The sequence below is a fragment of the Gavialis gangeticus genome, unplaced genomic scaffold (genome assembly GCF_001723915.1).
Source record: "Gavialis gangeticus isolate Ggan-Ray unplaced genomic scaffold, GavGan_comp1, whole genome shotgun sequence".
Lineage (NCBI taxonomy): Eukaryota > Metazoa > Chordata > Crocodylia > Gavialidae > Gavialis > Gavialis gangeticus.
The window spans coordinates 24517302-24529877 of NW_017729000.1; the positions used below are offsets into that span (position 1 = coordinate 24517302).

General features: G+C 49.2%; 1 long non-coding RNA gene across 1 annotated transcript; it reads left to right on the plus strand.

Moving 5' to 3' along the window:
- Window positions 1-1594: 1594 nt before the first annotated feature.
- Window positions 1595-11535, plus strand: LOC109290068. Its single transcript, XR_002095509.1, has 3 exons — window positions 1595-7156; window positions 8047-8759; window positions 9231-11535. It is a non-coding gene; the product is annotated as an uncharacterized LOC109290068 (long non-coding RNA).
- Window positions 11536-12576: the final 1041 nt, after the last annotated feature.

Genomic DNA, 12576 nt, shown 5'->3' on the forward strand with positions numbered 1-12576 from the left:
CCCCCGGGCCGAGCTGGCGGCGCCGGGCACTTTCAGCACCACCCGCACGTGGACTCCTGGCCCCGGAGCCGAGCCGAGCCGAGCCGAGCCGAGCCGTGCGGGGCAAGAGTCGCGCCGGCTCCAGCGCCTCCGAGTCCCCTTTCTGTGCAGTTCTCCCGACTCCCTCCCGTGCCCTCCGCTGAGATGTGTTGCATGCTGTGGGCTCAAGACCCGCAGCGCTCTCTCTCGCCCCGGGCAGGGGTCGGACTCGATGATCGGCTGAGGTCCCTGCCGACCCCAGCGGCTGTGACTCCCTGAGCCGCAGGGAAGGAGGGCGGGAGGCGAGGGGCAGCGCGTGTCTGGGGGGCTTCGTGCTGCAAACGGGCTGCCTCCAGGACGTGGCTGGGCTCCGGCCGGGCTGCCTCCTTGGCAGCTCGCGCGCAGTCACGGGAGAGCGTGTGCTAGGCAGAGCGCTGCATGCTTTTCCATTTTGGGGGGTGCTGGAGAGGGACGAGACAATCGAGCAGGCAGCCGCGGGTCTGGAGCTCTGCCGCTGCTTTCCCAGGCACATGGAGGGGCCCGGAGTTTGCCACAGTTGTGTGTCATCCACCGCTTCCCAAGCCGCCTGTTACACAACAGCTGCCCTGCTCTCCCTCACCTGCTCAGCGGGGAAGGGCTGCTGTTTGGGTGCACAACAAACAAGAGCCAAGGACTCTTGGAAATCTGATTTGCCCCTAGTGTAAATGCCGGACAGAACCAGGGAGGTCTGGCCACCAGCTAGCTTGGTGTGCCCTGTCCCTCTTGTTGCACCCCGCAGCGCTAGAGCGTTCCAGTTTGACAGAGGACTGGGCCGGTTGGGTGAGGAGATGGGGAGAGTGAGAAGGGAGCAACTTGTATTATTTATTGACCGACAGCCCCCGGCAGTTTGATTACAGATAAAGGGGCAGAAGTGGGGAGGGGAGATTTTGTAAGCAGAGTTGGTATTTTCTGGTTTGGAAGGGTTTCTTGTTACTAAAGGGGTTACTGACTAGGAAGCACTGGAGAAGAGGAGGCTGTTTTTGTAGCATGGCATCTGCATGGCATTCTCGTGCTGCCCTACAAAATATTTCAGAAAGTCTGTGCTAGTCTGGGCGCTCTTCGTGCAGGTGAAAGTTCGTGGGTCTGCTAGCAGACATGGCTAACATCAACTGGAATTATTATGTTATATGCTGTGTAAAGACTTTACCAGGCCAAGTTTTGCATTGTACAGTTTAATTTAAATTGTTATTCCAATGGGTTGGGGGCGGGTTTTAAGCCCATTCTCAAAGCTGCCATCCTCTGGATGGATGTCTGGTGCAAAACCACCATCTTGTGAACAAGTCCTGCAAAGGGGGTGTCAGATGGCCTGTGCTAAACTAAGAGTAATTTTTTTCATGACCTTTCCCAAAATAATCTTCTGGTTTTGCATGTTTTTCTTTCTCATATGGGCCACATGTGCACTGGCACACACAGACGCCAGATAGGTAGCAGCACTGTAGGTATGTACAGAAGATTGCTGCTAATGTCCTGTGTGATGCTGATCTTTACTGACTGCAGCAGGTTCCCTCGGAAGTGTTATGCAGCCGGGGTCTGTTATGCAGCCGGGGTCTGTTATGTGGTGTTGAAGGTGCTTTTGTAACTGCATCTTCTTCCACTCTCATGGAAGGGTTACAGTCTGGTGTACAAAACCCACCATATGATTTGTGCGCATTTGTTTGAAAAATAATTGAAGTTGTAAGGCTGTGTTGTGCTTGTACCTTAACCTCTGGTGAAACTGCAGTGAAGCCTGTAGTCTGGCTGCTGTCACATGCTTTTCTTATAACTATAAACGGGAGGCGGTTCCCAGACTCGCCTCTGACGTCTCTCCCCATTACTACTGTACTAGCCTCTGCTTACAACTGGGTTACTGAGTTCTCAATGAAGCTTGAAAGCTGCTTTCGCAAAGTCCCCAGTGTTCCAGTGCAGGATCAGATTATCCTAAGAGGCTGAAATGTCAGGAGGCCATGAGATCATGAATATTATCCATTTGCTTCATGGAAGTCTTAAAGAATTCCAGCTCTCCCCCATCATCCTCTCCTGTATTTTTTTTTGCAGTATTATTGCAGAAATGCACAGCCAGGAGCTCCAAAGGAATAGGTGATCCGTGCCTCAGCTCATTTTGGCAAGCTAAACCTCAGGGAGAGGCACAGTGAAAGTTTAGCATGGTTAATGATACTGGATTGAGCTGAGGGTGCAGACTAACTTCTATTTACATATTGAGGGCATTGATGATTCACCTGATAACTGCATTGCTACAGAAGGAAAATAAGGGTTTTTCTTTTGATGTTTCCTCCTCCTTCTTTATTTTAAACCAAAACCAGATTGTTTTGTAGTCACTTGAAATGGATGATTTATGGACTAATTTAATCCATTCTGCCTAGTTCATTTCAACTTCAAGGGATAACACAGTTAGAGCTAATCTGTCTAGTGGTAGCGGGTGTTGGAAGGTGTCAGCCGCAGTGGATACTATGGACTATGCCAGGGAAGGTTTATGGTATCTTTCAGCTTCCCAAGAAGAGCAAGGAGCAGTTTGATTTTTCCATTTTTGACTTCTTTGAAAAATAGCACAGGAAAAAAAACACAGGCTGCTTCTTGGAGATGTTTAAAGATCACATGGGCTGGAACGCAGTATTCCCCATTTAACCTCTTGGCATCCCACTCGCAGCATAATTCACGGGGTGCAAAAGCTGAGTGAGGTCCTGGGTTGCAAACCAGTATGCTAGGTGACAATGAAGCCGATACATGTATAACTCCAGGTACTCATCATAGATTGAGCCCCGTTCTACCCTTTATGTGCCACTCTCACTCCTAACCTATAGCTGCGTATCAAAGATTTTTCTCTTGGGGCCTTAACTAATTAGGTCAGTGCAAAGGTGGGCCCTTCTTGCACTTGCATCCAGAGTGCCTTTTGCTGGAGCAGCGTTTGAGTATCTTCTTTTATAATATGTGAATCAGTGAGAAATGCCGGGAGGCCTGAAGGTTCCTACTGCCCAGGAGGAGAGTGAGATGGGGACTGCCACTTGATTGCAGTTGGAGTTGAGAGCACAGCACCCCTGAGGACTGAGTGCTTCTCCCAGGGCAGGCCACAGGCTGACTGCTGTGTGCGAGGGGGTCGGGGCGTTATTGCTAAATCCAGCATTTGTCAGAGGAGAGGCTGAGGCAGATGTTTTGGTGGCTGCTGCTTGGAATTGCGGCAGCGGCATCTTTTATCACGTCAGTGAACTTGACACATCCAGACTGTAGCTTGCTGCTGGAGCAGTCAGTTGTAGTCGTGAGACCCCAGCTGCTAGGAGCAGAGAATTCCCATTGCAGCTGGGGGCACGGGGTGGGAGGAGGAGGATCTGAGGCAGGACCCCCCTTTTCTTCCCTTCCGAACTTCTCCTCAGGTCAGTCCATTTCCAAGCCCTGCATTTCTCACACTTACCCCTGTGGGATGCCAGTGCCTGCACCATGGGAGTGTTGGGTTGCTGAGATTTGCGCCTGCCCACCCCTTTCTTTGCTTTAAGCTGTAAACCAAAGGCATCTTTCCAACAGGTGAATAATTGAAGTTCTAACCTACTGCCCCTGGTAAAGGGAGCTTTGTGTACATGGCTGATTTCTATCCCACATTAACCTTTCCAATGTCAAAAGCTTTTCTGTAGTAAGAAACTCCACTTGCTCTGATGTTTCATTTGACAACTCAGCAGAGCTTAAAAATAGCACTGGTCCCCCAGGAATCCCCTCCTCTCCTTACTGATTCCCAAAAGAACCTCTTCTTGGGGAGACCAGCTTTAAGGTATTTAGCTGAAAGCATTGCTTGGCTATGGAGTTGTGTTAGGGCTGCCTAGTGCACACTTTTCTTCTTGGCTTATGGGCACTGATTCCAGTGATTTTGAGCAAACTGAAGGCTGCCATTGGAAATTGGTTGCTGTATTGTTTTTAAGTGGGCTGCTCTTCTACCTAGTTGAACATCCAGGAGTTGTGCGTCTCTTAAAGAAAGTGCTGAGGCTTTGTACTTTTCCTTTTAAAGACAGGGTCTGCGGTGTTCTGGTAGGAGGGAGTGCTGAGTTCGAGTTCCTGCCTGGAAGATACTCTGTGCGCCCACAGCGCGGAGAAGAAGCACTGCGGGACCATTCACAGGGACCCTCATTGGGTCGGTGCATAGAATAGAACAAATGGTCTGAGAGGAGGTGGAGTCTGCCAGCCCCACTCCGGAGGCAGAACCGCTGTGACATGAGAGGCATCATACTTGTGTTGGTGATGGGGGCAGGGAGAAGCTCAGAAGACCTGGATCTCTTCAGGGATCCCTGGTAGATTGTTTCCACTCGATTCTTCAGGAAGCCATAATAGATGCTCTCCCTTCTTTCTTCTATGTTCTGGTGAAACCAACTCAGGAGATGCATTGTTGGTTGGAAGGGCAGGGAGCAGTGGGAGGCCCGAAGGGAATGCCTTGGCACAAAGTTCCATTTTTGGGTATGAATTCAGTATTAAGTTATCGGTTTTGGAGGCCCAGAGCATTGCAGCAGCTAGGCAGGCTATCCCAGGAAGGACTGCCTCTGGAGCTGAGACCATGGTGAGTCCATCACCCATTGAGTTGTTTCTATTGAGACTGTCAACAAAGGAGCCAGGTGAGATGTGAACATCTTGCCCACTGGGGACTGAGATCCACCAGGTCCTTTCATGGGAGCCACGGCACAGGCCTCCTTTGGTAAATGTTTCTGGTCAAAGGAATCTACTTTCCAGCCTCCACTTCCATGGCTCCATGGCAACACTGTAAAGGCTTATATTTCTCGTGATTGTTTGGCAGAAATAGTGATTTAGTAGAAAGAGGACTGTATAAACCCTGCGAGGTGCAGATTGCCAGTGAGCTAGCTTTCTGAACAGCGGAGCTGTCTATGGCAGTCAGCCCTGGCAACGAAGCACTCCTTCCTTTTTCGTGGCCTCTGAGTTCTCAATGGAAGACAAGGCATCTGCTCTATGGGACTGTATTTGTAGGGGTGGTGCCATGCTGCTTGTATTGGGGAGGGGGCTTGTAAAATGGGGGGTAGTGAACCAGATTCTATTGTCACAGCAGCCGTGTAGCAGGTGGCTAGGCTGTCAACACACTTTTCCTTGAAAATTAATGACTAGGATGGACAGTCATCTCACGCAGGCTGCAGTCTAGACAAATCCCAGGTTGAACAGACTTAGAAGCAAACATGTTAAAAATACTGCCACTGTGGTACTAAATTAAAGGCTAAAGGTTAAAGTTAATGGTCTAGATATTCATGGGGTGTAAATTTGCCTACTTCCACCATAGCCAATGACAGCACCTGTTTGAGCCACCTGAGGATTTGTCCTAATCCACTTCCCTGAGCTTATCACTATGCCTTTTTGCTTTTCAGTGTTTCCTCCAAGCTTGGGCCATGCAGATCCACAAATGAGTATTTGTTTATCGCTTTCATTGCAGTAGCTACCAAGAACTGCTAAGCACTTTATACACGCACCTCTTTGTCCCACGGGTGCGTCTGGTCCTGTTCGCTTTGGTCTTCCTCCCAGTCCATTTCCCTTTCAGGCTGTTCTGCTTCAGGTTACAAAGCTTGGGTTCTTGAAAAGTTTAAACCTGTTTACATTCATGTTTAAAAAAAAGACAAACAAATGCTGTAAATGTCCCCGTTGGCTGAAAAGGGCAGAGTCCAGAACGTGCTCCTGGTACCCCTGCAAGGGGCTGGGGGGAGCTCAGGCTTGGTCATAGCCCCTGGGGCCAGGTATGTTAGCTGGCCTTCCATTTTCTGCTGAGGCTAGCACTTGTCCAATTGCCTCCTGCGTGGTTGTTCTAGGACCAGGTCTGAGCAAGGTGCTTCCTTTATCTTCTTCTCACTCTTTTCTGAAATCAGGACAAGGCAGAGCTTCACCTTTAGCCCATTTCACCTTTGGGAATTTTCAGAGTTATAACCAAAGTGCGAGATGGCTGCTTCGTGGGAGCTGGAGCACAGACTACATGAGGGATTGATAAAGGAGAAGCTATTGGAATGTCTCAGGAGCTCTTTATATCTCTCCGTGTCTACCCATGTTCCCCACCCAGTCAGTCCAAGCTCCCGGAAGCTTTCCCAGCCTTGGGAAGGGAAGTCCCAGTAGTTGAACACGGTATGAATTTCCCTTTAGACATTATGGAACCAGAGGGCCCATATGCCATTGCCATGTGGAGCAGCACAGGGGTGGAGCAATGCTGTGCAACTCTGGTTTCTCATAGCGTAAGGGGGAGAGACCAGGGTATTCTGGGAACATGGATGTTCCCCTTGGGACTGGATGGCACATTCTTTGCACAGAATTTTTCCACTGCAGCAGAGGGGAGCAATAAAAGGTAGCTTAGGATACAAGCCAGTGCCTCAGGCTCTTCAGTAGCTGATTACAGGGGCAGTATATTGTTAGTATTTTTTGAATTCTTTCCCTGTGTGGCTTCTAAGCTATGAACTCCTTGTCTGCAGCAGCACTGAGCACACTGGAACAAAAAGCCCCTTCCGGTGAGGAAGCCCTGAATGGTGAGACAGCTCAGTTCCTGTTTCAGTTTGTGGAGTGCGCTGCTGCTGCTGCTGCTGCTGCTGCTGCTGCTTCTGCTTTCCACATTCACCACTTGGAGACCGCTTGAAGTCTAGTCAAGAGATCGTGCATACACCACAGTAAAGAGTCAATCGCTGCGTTCTAATTTCCCCACGGTTTAAGAGCAAGGAAATCCTGTAGTCAGCAGGAACGTTCTGGGCCCCAGTGCACACCACTGCGAGCTCCAGGATCTGAGCTCTCTGCGTGCGTGAGGCTGGCATAGTCAGAGCAGCATGCAGAGGGAAGCCCTGTTGTGCATTGCTGAAGTGCATGCAGACATGAGGCAGCCGATCAGCATCTCAATCAGGTTCCTATTCTCTCTCCTGCATGTGGAGGAGGATTTGTCAGTTCCCACTGTCTGAGCACAGCCGTCCCGACTCACAGACAGGGTCTGATTCTGCTCTTGCTTCTTCCCCCAGGACAGAGGAGGAGCTCGGCTGAAGTCAGTGGAACGATGGTGGTTAAGTGAGAGCCTGGTCCAGCCGAGTTGCTCCTGGGGAAGAAGAAGTGCTGCCTGCTGCCTCTGACCTCCCTGTTTGCATGGGGTGGTGGTTCTCACCAGGTCAGGGCACCTCATGGTGGAAATTACGGGTCACGCTTTTAGAACAAAAGTGTACATAGAGCGGTCCCCTGGTGCCAGGGCACTGGAGGGACCAGGCTGCTTTCCTGTGTGGGAGATACTAGCCAGGGCTGTACATCTCAGCCGTTATCAGACCAGCTGGGTTAGTTCAGAGCAAGCAGTGATTATGATTTCAGTCAGAATGACTGTTATATATACAGTGGGATAACAGTCATGAGCACTAAGTGTTCCTAACACCCACTCAAGACAAGTGCTGAAGGAGCCCCAGGGTAATAGCCCCTCTGAAAGAAAGTGCCTCTGTGCAGATCTGGAAGGAGCGCTGCTGCTGCTGAAACCTGTTGCCTTGCTGGGCTGTGCCTTCATCGCAGACAGCTCAGTGGTTTGCCCTATTTTGTGCAAAATAGCTTTGACCCCTGGGTTTCTCACAGTTGCCAGTGCAGCCCTACCTGGAGCAGAGTTTGTGTCCCACATACCTCCATTGAAAACCACATGGAAAATGTACTATTTCCTTTAGGGTTGTTGTCATGTTGGTCTAAGGACATAGGCAGACAAGGTTCTTTGGGTAGGTGTGGTATCTTTTATTAGACCAATAGTTGGAAAAATTATTCTTTGCAAGCTTTCAGGCACAAACACCCTTCTTCAGGCATAGGGAAGGATGCCTGAAGAAGGGTGTTTGAGCTCGAAAGCTTGCAAAGAATATTTTTTCCAACGATTTAGTTGGTCTAATAAAAAATATCACATCTACCCAAAGAACTTCGTTTGCCTTATTTCCTTTAGGGAGTGCTGTTGCCATTACAACCAGGGAGCCAGGCCTGGAGGCAAACTCCTTAGCCATGTTTAATCATTGCTGTGTCTCTGCCCTTTCTCATCAGATTGGGCCACTTTGCCACATCCTGTGTGGCAGCTCAGGCCACATACTACCCAGCAAGTGGGAGAGAGACTGCAGCATGCTCTGTGCTGTACCATCTGACTGTACCAACAGAACTCTTTCTGGCTGCATGAAGACTGTGCACTTCGCATCCAGCAAAACTGTAGTGAACTTAGTGCAATTCCCAGGAACTCCAGGGCCAGGAGAAGAGGCTGGGATAGACTGGGCACAAATGGAAATCGGCATGCTGTGCTAGGAATTCTCCTTGTTTAAAGTGGTTCTTGCAATTTTCATGGTCCTTTGGTTCAAGCTGATTAAGCTTTGCATTGAATTTCCTGTTAAATTTACTTTAAAAATGTATTAGCTTGTGCTGGCCACCTATGGACCAGAGCTAGTTAATCTTCCCTTCCCTTTGTCCAAGTTGTGGCCTGGGGCCTTTTCTGAAGTTACCCTTTGAAGGAGCTGTGTGTAGTGCAGACCAAGCTGTGATCAGATGATTTTGAGCCCAAATTAGGTGCAGCATGTAGTTTACAAAGTATAAATAAAGCGGGGATGTTTCGGCAATTTTGCTTTTCTAACATATAGTGATTGCTTTTTCAGGAGATTTTTTAGACCCTCCCCTGAAATGGTGAAAAGCCAAATACAACAGCAGAAGGCTTCTCCATGGGAACGAGGAAATCAAACAGACTTCCCAAATGGAGTGAAATGCAGCAAGTTGTAAGCAAACTGCCTCAGTGGTGGGAAGGCAAAAGAGGCCTCTGTGTACTGCAGTGTTGCAGGGACACCTGTGAAAATGTTTCCCATGTGCAAATGCCAGCATGTAGAGCAGAAGAGTTTCTATACACAAAGCCTCCCTGGCCCTTACAAGCCTTTCAGTTTTCTCAATCTGGGCATGTTTTGAAATCTTCCCTGTGTTGTAATAATATCTTTTAGGAGGAAAAAAAAATGTTGTTTTTTTTTGTCATGTACATTGAAAAGAATTGTATTCAGTCTGTGGCCATCACTTAAAAAAAACCTCCAGTTATGAGTAATACAGAAACAGCGACGGTCGATGGGTTATGTTGGTAGTCATTTATTACTTGTTGAGCAGTACTTGCAGGACCCAAGCCCTATCGTGCCAGGCACTGAACCACTACAGCATGAACTGTACCAGCATGAACCCCAGCTGATCTAGGCCTTGTATTCTAGGCTCGAGACAAGATGCAACAGGCGACTGAACTGTGGGTACTTTCTGTTTGCTCCTTGCCTCAGTACTGAGGGTGCAGACGAGTGAAACTAGAGTCCAGGGGAAAAAACTGAGTCATGCTTTGAGAACTGATGGGGTGGGTATCAGCTAGGAGGATCTAAGCCAGAGACCTCGTTTGCTGTCTAGAGCTCAGCGGTGTGCCAGTTACCTGTGCTTTCCTGTTCACTCCTCCCCTTCTCATTCTGTCTGCCTCTTATCATTCGTTATTCATTCTTGTCAAACTTCCCTCATTTTAGTCTGTTTGGGGCCAAATCTGGAGCCTTCTTGGTGATCTTTGCCCCTTGGCTTCTCTCCTGGAGTTGTTTTTGCCCCTTCAGGATTTTGGTTGGTTTGCCAAGTATATGCCTTTGATTTTGTACATGTGTGAGTTTAATACCAGTGTAAGGGGGTCACAAGAACACAGCAGTAGTCTGAGGAAGTGTCTTTACCCACGGAGCAGGCATAGTAAGTTTTCTATATACTGCTGCTCCCCTTTGCTGCTACAGCAAGTGGGCTGTGAGATTCCCTGCCCAAGTACCACGTCTCCCTATTTCTCAATGAGGCAGTTACATGACATTAATTCAGAAATGATCAACATCACCTCTGACCCAGAGGGGCCCCAACACAGGCTGAACAGGAGTTTAGTTGCTGTAGACTTCTCCCCTAAACCTGCCAATAAATGCCAACTGTCACAGTTGTTTTTGTGACCTGGATTTTGTCAGTAAGTACATGGACTGAACCCTGCCAGACTTGGGAGGTAGCAGACCTAATGGTCAGAGCAAAAGTTTAGGTGCATAATGGCTCTGCCTCCCTGCCCCATAGCTGTTCACGTGCTGCGATTAAAGGACGGGTCACCTGAAACAGCTGCTGTATAGGTAAATATGTGAGGATCTTTTAACCCAGATTAGCTTTTGGAGGATAGAGATAGGCAGACTTTCAAGGAGTCAGTAGTCTGTCTCATTTACAGTCCTGAGTGAAGCAGTCAGAAGTTTCAGAAGGGATCCAGATCTGAGCACATTGAGCACCAGGCACTTCCTTTCCGTGTGCGGAGAGAAGAGCTGTGGGAAAATTGGCTCCTATGCTATTACTTGCAAGACCCAATCAGGGGCAGCAGGGAGCTCCCTAATGAGCACAGGGGGAAAAAACTCTCATCAGGGTGACCTGCAGGTTTAGTTTGTAAACGTCTAAATGCTTTTTGAGGCTAGCATGCACGTTTGGCCAAATGGCTTCATCAATATTCGATTTCCCAACGGGGATGAAATACTTAGGACAACACAAGGCTAACCCATGCTATCGGATTAAATAGCAGTGCCTCCCTGTGCTTCTGCGAGCACATTCTGTGCTTCAGTGGGCCGCAGTGGGAACGCCGGCTGTGCTCTCTCAGAGTGGGGCCAGTCGGTGTGGTATTTCTGGCCAAGGAAGAGAAGGGGCAAGGTAAGGCATAAGCCTTACTCTGCCTGGCATTTGGGGCACTGAGCGAATTAAAAGTGCGTTGAGCTCATTTAATGAAATAATGTGTGATTTGCTTTTTCAGACTCTAGAGTGGAAAGGGGCCTGATGTGTGCAATTTGTATTAGTCAAGGATGACTTCCTAAGCTCTTGTTTGTGGACCTGGCTTCCTTGCACCACTTGGCCCAATTAGCTTATTAGTCAGACCAAAGAGCTGGACTCCATAGCTCAAGACACTTCAGACCTATCAGAGGAACCTATAAGAAGAGCCAGAGTCCCTGGCCTGGCCAAGGCACTGACCTTCCCTGGAATGCAGTCAGTCACTTTAGTCTTTGACTCTCATAACTTGCAAGGACTGGCTGGGAGGCATGGGTAAAAAACAGGCACAGCCTCAAAGTTCAGCTCTTCTGGGAAAGCAGATTGAATGTGGGTCTTTCCTGCCAGGGGGCTGTTGGGCTGGCCTACTAGTTCTCTTCTTGTTTCAGGTTACTGAAGCTAGAAGCATCGCTCATCAAGCCCCTGACGAGACTTGATGGTTGGTACTAAGCAAATGCACCCAGCCTGCAGACCAAATTCTGCATTTGGATATACATGGGAAGTATATTTTCTGTGGTAAGAGCTATAAACAGTGGCATGAAAGCAGGATTTGGTCCTCTATAGATACACATATTCATGGATCATCCTGCTAGAGTGCACTGCACTTTGCAGTATGTGACTCCATTGTTTGCATGTTCTGCCAGTAGGGATGTGCAGCTGTAAATCCTCTTGTAGGATTGGAAGTTTGCAGTGTATGCCAATGGAAAGGCTATTTCCTGTAGAGAGATACTGCAGTCCCTAATTTGACCGGTGACATCTTTGACTGGGGTTATGTGGCCTGCCCCTACCTCTGCTGGGAATGCTCAGTTTGTTTTTGTGTGCACAGATGTCCTGAGAACACTGGGCCTGGGGTACACTGTGTGCTTCAGGGGCCTCTGTGTGCATCTATTTATAAGTGCGTACAGCGAGATACCCACATATGCCCCGCTTTGTGGAGCTGACACTCAAACCCTGGCTTCCCTGGTTTGGCTCTACCACTCAGCTGAGCTGTTTGAACTGCTAACTGATCTGTTGTGTGATCCTCTAAATGGAACATGCACAGGAGACTCCTGCTGCAGATTTCCTACACGGATGTGGCCCTTAGTTACCTGGATGTTTAGCTTAGTGGTTTTCTTACTGTTTCCCTTTCAAGACATTAAAGGAGAAAGAATGCCTAGAATCCCATTCCCACGTTCCTTGCTGAGCCCCCGAGGAGCTGCCATGCATACATGGTGTTGCCTGCTTTGCCAGGAGCTCTGCAGTTGATATGCAGACTCGTTCTCCATCCCCACATTGTGCTGCAGTCAGCAAAGCCTGTGAGCCCCCAGGCGAGCCATGCGAGGAATGGTGCTGAGAGCTACTGTCATGAATGCGTGTGCGGTGGCTGAATGCTAGGCACAAGCAGCTGTCTGGTACGCTAGCCCGAGGAGAGGCTGTTTCTTGCTCTTACTTAGTCCCTGGGCACCACTGATTTCCCAATGCACCACAGATGAGGAGCTCTTGTGCCTGGGAGTTTTCTGCTCTTGGGGGGAACTTTTGCATTGTGCCCTGTTGGCTTCCAGCTTGGTGCCCCCTGTTGGCCACTCACCAGAGTGCAGTCAGGGGACTTGGCTGCTGAATCCCCAGGGGCTTTAGTGTCTGGGGTCTGGAGAAAGCCTAGGCACCCCGCCTGTCTTGGCTTGCTTTTGGGGACAGGTTCTTTATCTCCCATCCTCTCCTGAAACCTGCAACACACAGTTCTGCCCAGCTGTCTCCAGGATTGTGTCTTGACTCTTCAGGCTCCCA